Source organism: Triticum urartu, chromosome 6A (assembly GCF_056163025.1).
Source record: "Triticum urartu cultivar PI428250 chromosome 6A, HENAU_Tu73, whole genome shotgun sequence".
NCBI classification, from domain to species: domain Eukaryota; kingdom Viridiplantae; phylum Streptophyta; class Magnoliopsida; order Poales; family Poaceae; genus Triticum; species Triticum urartu.
In genome coordinates, this window is record NC_141878.1 from 424,199,717 (window position 1) to 424,207,933 (window position 8,217).

At 42.9% G+C, this 8,217-nt stretch overlaps 1 pseudogene; it reads left to right on the plus strand.

Annotated features, from left to right (window-relative positions):
• The first annotated feature begins 5,460 nt into the window (after window positions 1–5,460).
• Window positions 5,461–7,713, plus strand: LOC147965514 (uncharacterized; annotated as a pseudogene).
• The last annotated feature ends 504 nt before the right edge of the window (window positions 7,714–8,217 follow it).

Consider the following 8,217-nt stretch of genomic DNA (forward strand, 5'->3'; position numbering starts at 1 on the left):
CACGCTTTGGTGTTATCTTAGTACATACTCTAAGATAGATCGAACAGAAAAAATAGCTTTGTGTTATTTTAGTACAGACTCTTGAATAGATCGAATGAAAAGAATAGCTTTGAGGTGGTTTAGTACCCTACAAACAATTCCTATCTTTTGTTCTCCGCTAATAGGAACCCGGGAGTGATTCTTCTTTACACTTTGAGGGATAATCATATGATCCAACTATGTTAGCACTGTTGAGAAATTGCACTAGTGAAAGTACGGACCCTAGGCCTCATTTTTAAGCATTGCAATACCGTTTTTTGTGCCTGTTTACTATTTGATACCTTGCTATTTTTATTTATTCAGATTACAAAAATATATTTCTACCATTCGTATCACACCTTTGTCACCATCTCTTCACCGAAATAGTGCACCTATACAATTTGCCATTGTATTGGGTGTGTTGGGGACACAAGAGATTTCTTTATTTGGTTGCAGGGTCGTTTGAGAGAGACCATCTTCATCCTACACCTCTCACAGATTGATAAACCTTAGGTCATCCACTTGAGGGGAAATTGATATTGTCCTACAAAACTCTGCTCTTGAAGGCCCAACACGTGTCTACAAGAATAAAGTTGCGTAGTAGACATCAATAGTCACCTATTTCGTGTTATGATCCATAAATCCTGGAGTGATAGAAGTTGGGATACTTTCGGGTGATGACCGTAGTTTGAGGAGTTCATGTATTCACTATGTGCTAATGCTTTGTTCCGGTTCTCTATTAAAAGGAGGCCTTAATATCCCTTAGTTTCCATATGGACCCTGCTGCCACCGGAGGGTAGGACAAAAGATGTCATGCAAGTTCTTTCCATAAGCATGTATGACTATTTACGGAATACATGCCTATATTGTATTTATGAACTAGAGCTAGTGTCGTATCGCCCTAGGTTATGACAGTTATATGATGAATATCATCCGATGAATTCACCGATCCAACACCTATGAATTTCTCTTATATTGTTCTTGCTAAGTTACTACTGCTACTGTTACTATTACACTTGCAACAAAATTATTGCTATCATTGTTACTGTTACTATTGCTGTTGCTACTACTATCAAAACTATCATACTACTTTGCTACTGATCACTTTGCGGCAGATAATTAATCTCCAGGTGTAGTTGAATTGACAACTCAGCTGCTAATACTTGCAAATATTCTTTGGCTCCCCTTATGTCAAATCAATAAATTTGGGTTGAATACTCCACCCTAAAAAACTGTTGCGATCCCCTATACTTGTGGGTTATCAGGGTTTTGGCTGTGGCTATGTCAGAATGAACTCATGGCTCCGGATAGAAAGTATCGGCGGGGCCGAGTTGGAGTTTAGGGTTTTGACATATTTGGATAGAGAAAGTGGCGGAGGGTTTTGGAGCAATATCACTAAGAACTTTGAGCAAGTAGACCATTATGCAACAGCTCATCCCCTTTTAATAGTATTGGCTTTCCTATGGACTCAATGTGATCTTGGATCACTTAAACAAAGATGAAGAATCTTGAGCTTTTGCCAATCCTTGTCCATAGCATTTGAGGGGTCCACATCTCTATGTCATGCCATGCCAATCATTGAACATCCTGAAATATTTATCTTGAATGGACATTAGTTCAATGAGATATATGTTGTTATGAATTACCAAAACCACCAAGGGATTAGTTGCACTTTCAATCTCCCCCCTTTTTAGTAATTGATGACAACATATAGATCAAATCTTCGACAAATGATTAAATGAATGAAATACATGATTGCTTTCAGAAGTATGTGATAAGCAAGAGCTCCCCCTAAATTTGTGCATTATTGCAAATTTGCGGTTGAATGCAAATGCACAATCGATTAGGGTCATGGGTCACTCTTCCATGTCACATACATCTTGTTGGAGCGCACAAAATGATAAGAGTGAAATAACATGCACGCATCACCGAAGACATAACTGAATGAACATACACAAATAATTGTAGGGATAAGCATTAAGCACACATTAAGCAAAGTATGATCAACCACATAGGAACGTAGTATCTCACAAGCATCAAATGATCAAGTAGCATAGATCAAATGAACATAGTAGCAAAGACTCAATAAAACCAAGGAGAAAAAGCGAGACTCTCTCTCTCTCTCGATGCCTAATGATCTATACAATTTCGCCCCTTTGGCAACAAGTACCAAAAAGCTCGAAACAGTATAGAGCTATGCGTCTCTCTAGGCACGATCCTCCGGAGCTCCCGAAGGGGTCTTCTGGCTTGTGGCTTCGGTGTGCGTAGATGGCATGGAGAGAAGTGCATGTGCAAATGCCTTTGATGATGTCTCCTAGACCGGTGGAGTAGACACGAGAGGTGGCACTAGAGCTATAGTAGCAGGTGTAGAGTGAGTAGACCTCGTATCTGTAACTGGCACGGCTGAAGATCTGGGTTCCCTGGGTACAGTATGGAACCTTTGAGTGGTAGGTCTCTCATCTCTAGTGTCCTCGGCAATAATCCTGCTTGCCTCAACATCTGCCTGCAGCTTCTCCGCAACTGTCTGAACCTCAGTGATCTTCACATCAAGATCATGAATCTTTGTCTAGACAACCTGCTCTAGACTCTCCTGGTTCTTGGATATGTTGGCCAGACTCCTCTCAATCCTCAGGGTGGCCTCTATCAGATATGTCACGTGATCATCCTTTGACTTGAGGTTTGCAATAGGTGCATTGGGAGTTGCAGCTTCCTGAGCTACTTTAGCTATCATTGCTGCCTGGGCCCCCTCTTGAGCTTCAACAGATGTGGGGTGTGAGGGATCCATAACCACCACATTATCCTTGAACTCTGGCTGAAGAGGGAGGTTCTCACGATCTAGTAGATATGTGCATGTACCAACTTTGGAGTTGATAATCATCTAAATGCGTGGGGAATATCCACAAGACCTCTTCTGGTTAGCAGTTGTCCTCTTGACCGTCTCTACAATCAAACTCATAACCTTGAACTTCTAGGGAGGTGAGTCAAACAACTAAAACAAATTGATGGAGTGGCCACGCACCATCTTGTCATTTCTAGACTTGGTCAAGAGTGTATGTGATGACCCACAAGTATAGGGGATCTATCGTAGTCCTTTCAATAAGTAAGAGTGTCGAACCCAACGCGGAGCAGAAGGAAATGACAAGCGATTTTCAGCAAGGTATTCTCTGCAAGCATTGAAATTATCGGTAACAGATAGTTGTATGATAAGATAATTCGTAACAAGTAACGAGTAACAAAAGTAACTAAGGTGCAGCAAGGTGGCCCAATCCTTTTTGTAGCAAAGGACAAGCCTGGACAAACTCTTATATAAAGCAAAGCGCTCCCGAGGACACATGGGAATTACTGTCAAGCTAGTTTTCATCATGCTCATATGTTTCGCGTTTGTTACTTTGATAATTTGATATGTGGGTGGACCGGTGCTTGGGTGTTGTCCTTCCTTGGACAAGCCTCCCACTTATGATTAATGCCACTCGCAAGCATCCGCAACTATGAAAGAAGAATTAAGATAAATCTAACCATAGCATGAAACATATGGATCCAAATCAGCCCCTTACAAAGTAACACATAAACTAGGGTTTAAGCTTCCATCACTCTAGCAACCCATCATATACTTATTACTTCCCAATGCCTTCCCCTAAGCCCAAATCATGGCGAAGTGTCATGTAGTCGACGTTCACATAACACCACTAGAGGAGAGGCAACATACATCTCATCAAAATATCGAACGAATACCAAATTCACATGATTACTTATAACAAGACTTCTCCCATGTCCCCAGGAACAAACGTAACTACTCACAAAGCATATTCATGTTCATAATCAGAGGAGTATTGATTATCAGTAAGGATCGAAACATACGATCTTCCACTGAATAAACCAACTAGCATCAACTACAAGGAGTAATCAACACTACTAGCAATCCACAGGTACCAGTCTGAGATTTTGGGACAAAGATTGGATACAAGACATGAACTAGGGTTTGAGAGGAGATGGTGCTAGTGAATATGTTGATGGGGATTGAGCCCCTCTCTTTGAGAGGATCATTGGTGATGACGATGACGATGATTTCCCCCTCCGGGAGGGAAGTTTCCCCGACAGAACAACTCCGCCGGAGCCCTAGATTGGTTCTGCCCAGTTCCGCCTCGAGAAGGTGGCGCTTCATACTGAAAGCTCCCTCTTCATTTTTTCCAGGTAAAAAGCCTTCATATAGCAAAGATGGGCACCAGAGGCCTGCCATGGGGCCCATAAGGCACGGGGCGCGCCCAGGGGGTAGGGCACGTCCCCACCCTTGTGGCTGGCTGGTGGGTCCTCTCAGGTGCTTTCTTTGCCCAATATTTTTATATATTCCAAAATAATTCTCCGTGAAGTTTCAGGAATTTTGGAGTTGTACAGAATAGGTCTCTCAGATTTGCTCCTTTTCCAGTCTAGGATTCCAGCTGGCGGCATTCTCCCTCTTCATGTAAACCTTATAAAATCAGGGAGAAAAGGCATAAGTATTGTACCATAATTTGTAATGACAACCCATAATGCAATAAATATCAATATAAAAGCATGATGCAAAATGGATGTATCAACTCCCCCAAGCTTAGACCTCGCTTGTCCTGAAGCGAAAGCCGAAATCGATAAATATGTCCACATGTTTAGAGATAGAGGTGTCAATAAAATAAAATACGGACATGAGGGCATCATGATCATCTTTAGAACAACAACATGTATTGTCATATAATTTTTTTATGCTAAAGTAACAATTTTTTCACATGGTCAAATATGGATCAAAAACTTTATTGAAGAGTAACAAACTATGATCTCAGTCATTGAAACGATTCCAATTTATCATAACATCGGAAAGAGTCAATATAAGAGCTTTTCACCAAGTCCACATACTTAACTATCATTTAGTCTTTCACAATTGCTAACACTCATGCGATACTTATGGGTTCAAAGCCTTAGTCGGACATAGAGAAAGATAGGGGCTTATAGTTTTGCCTCCCAACCTTTTACCTCAAGGGTAATGTCAACAATAATACTTTATGAAAACCTACATCCGAGTGGATATATATATAACACTATTCTAATCCCAGGATTAGAATAGATATTTGGATCACAATCATCCTATATAGGCCCGATTTGGTGTTCCCGAACTCCCGAACCCACGGAGCAAAAAAAGAAAAAGGCCACACGCAGGCCCGCTCGTCTACCACCTCCCCGATCCCCACCCCTGACCTTTCCCGATCCCCTCCCACGAACGCTGCCACTACCCTCTCTGGATCGCGCCGCCGCCGCCATCCTCCTTGGATCTCACCGCCGCCTCCTCCCCCACGGCCGGCATGCCTCCTCCCCAACGGCCACCGCCCTTCGCCCCAACCACCTCCCCGCCACCAGGTGCGCCTACCGCCAGGCTCCCATGTCTCGGACGCCGGAGGCCGGGGTCCGGTTGCCACCATGCGGCGCCACGACCACCTACCTCCCAGGCTCCCCGCGCCGCCACCTGCGCCCCATGTCCAGTGGCCACTGCTCGGCGTCGCCCCCTTCTGTAGTGCTCACGAGCGCTTCTCCAAAATCCGCGTCGGAGTCGTGGCGTGCCCTGATCCCTCCCATCGGCCGCCCAGTCGCCCTGCCCTTGCCGTCAGCGGAGACCGCTGCGCCGATTTCTCCAGCGAAACACCTCAAGTCCTGCAGCTCTCCTCTGCAGCCAACGCTGGTTGCTGCCATCACCGGGGTGATTGAACTTCAGTGCAAGGGATAATAAAACCACCACGAGGCTGGTCAAATCCTCCCTGGCAACCTATGCTCACACCTGCTGCTGCCACCAAATCTGCACCGCACGGCCACCTCCATCGCATCCGACAAGAAGAGCCGCTCTTGGTCAGCCGCAGGGGCCGTGCTTGACCTCCAAGCCGCCGCCCTAGTGGAATGTTGTAAAGCCTCCTGGAAGGAGCTCGTGTACCTCCCCATCTGCCTTCTCCAACTGCAGCTCCGACCTCGCTGTGTCCAAGCCGTTCAGCTTCACCACATCAGGTCGTTCAACTTTGCCGTATTGCTTGCTACTATGATGCTTATCTGTACTACGGGCAACCGATGATGATGGGCTCCATTAGGTTGAGAGTAGAGCAGTCAGCACTTGGCCATATCTTACCTCCTGTGATTGACCGACGAGAGAAACTACACAGAAGCTAGCTAGCTGCAACATCATAAATTAATATACCCAAGGAAGATTTGCACCTGAAGAACCAGGGGAGCATCGACTGGTCTGAAGGTAAACATCCCGGACACTATTGATGTTACTGAAGCTTGCTCTATGGTTTTCTCAGTTACTAAGTTATATATGTGGCATAATGCCAATTGGTGGTACTGGGCAGTACTAGTAGTCTAGTACTAGTGTAGAAGTTGGATCATATTCTGTTGCATGATGCCAAGATGTGACACACTTGACATTAACTCGTACTAGTACTAGTCTAAAAGAAGGATCATACGCGTGTGGATGTGGCTGCTGGTAATGTTGAATGTAGAGACATGAGGTTCTTTCACATGGTGGTTCAAATTACAATATGGGTGTGCTGTCGTTTTAACCAGAGGGGTTATTCAGTTGGTATAAAAAGGAAATTGCTTCTAAATCTGTATTGAGCATTGCAACTTGCAATAGTAAATAAGTTTCGAATGCAACACATTTAAGTTTCTAATGCAGAAAAAAGAATGTTCTTTTTATTTCCTTAATGGATTTTTTGATTTTATTCTTGGAATCTCTTGGTATGCAGCTTGCTATATATTTTATGTTGCTCTGCGTAAATTATGATATTATAATGTATATTGCTCTGATTCTTCCATTTGCTACAGGAACCAAATTCTATACCTAATTAAGCACTTAATGATTTATCTTCTGCTATATGTTTATAGGATGTGGACTTACGCATACACGTACATACATGATATACTGAATTGTTGCTTTGTTTATTATCTGGATTTACACCTACTTGTAGTCTGGACTTTGGTAGATCTAGTCCATTTTTTTAGCATTAGCGAATCGGATTACTGAACTATTGCTTGGTGTTTATTTCGGTATTTCTCGGATGTGGACTTACGCATACACGTACAGACATGATATACTGAATTGTTACTTTGATCAATATCTGGATTTACGCCTATTTGTAGTCTGGACTTTCATAGATCTGGTCCATTTTTTTAACATTAGGGAAGCGAATTACTGAACTTTTGCTTGTTGTGTATTTCAGTATTTCGAGGATGTCCGAGACAAAGGCAACATTGACATTGCAGGAGGAGAATGTCCTTAAGAGAAACTCGGATGGTGTAGGATGGGAGTACGGGAGTCTAGTTGATGCTTCTAACAAGGATAAAGTGAAGTGTATTTTCTGTAACCATGTGAGCACTGGGGGTGTTTATCGTCACAAGCAACATGTGGCTCATGTTGGCAATGATGTGGCCAAATGCAAGAAAAGCTCACAGGAAGCTAAAGACAAGTGCAAGAAATCTCTTGAAGAGTCATCTAATAAGAGGAGGCAGAAGACTGCCCATGAGCTAGAGCTCAAACAAACTGTGAATATTTCTTGCGCTGGAGATGACGAAGCTACTTGTATCGGAAGCGCGAAGGCACACAAGTTAGGTCCCATTGACAAGTGGACACGTCCTATTGATCCTAAACTGACTCAAGCCGAAGCCTTGCATCAATAGAAGATATGAACAAGCCTTGCATCAGAGGATCAGAATGAGTATTGACAATTGTGGAGTCCTGGATGCACGAGTGCCCTTTGTTAAGTACTTTACTTTTATCTTATGTATTTATGTCACTATGTGTCGAACTGTTCGCGTGCATATCTGTGTGGAATTTTCCCTTTATGACTTGTGAGAGAAGTCTTTCAAATAAGATTCTCAGAATAAAAAACTTATTTTCAAGTATGAACTACTGAACTTATAATTTATAATGCTATGTCATTAGGCTTTGCGTGATGTTTGCCTCTCCTGGGCTGCTACTTCCCCTTAAATAGACTATATTTACTTCTTCACATTACATGATGTATGTTATTTTTATCATGAAATTTTCCTTCTAACTTGTTATAATACAAAATGTCTTGTGCTAGACCTAGCAAAAAATTGTCTTGCACTCCTCTCAACTTGCCACCATACAAAACGCTTTTTGCAACCTTGATTATGTATCTTTTTTATTTGTTCTGTAGGAGATGCAAC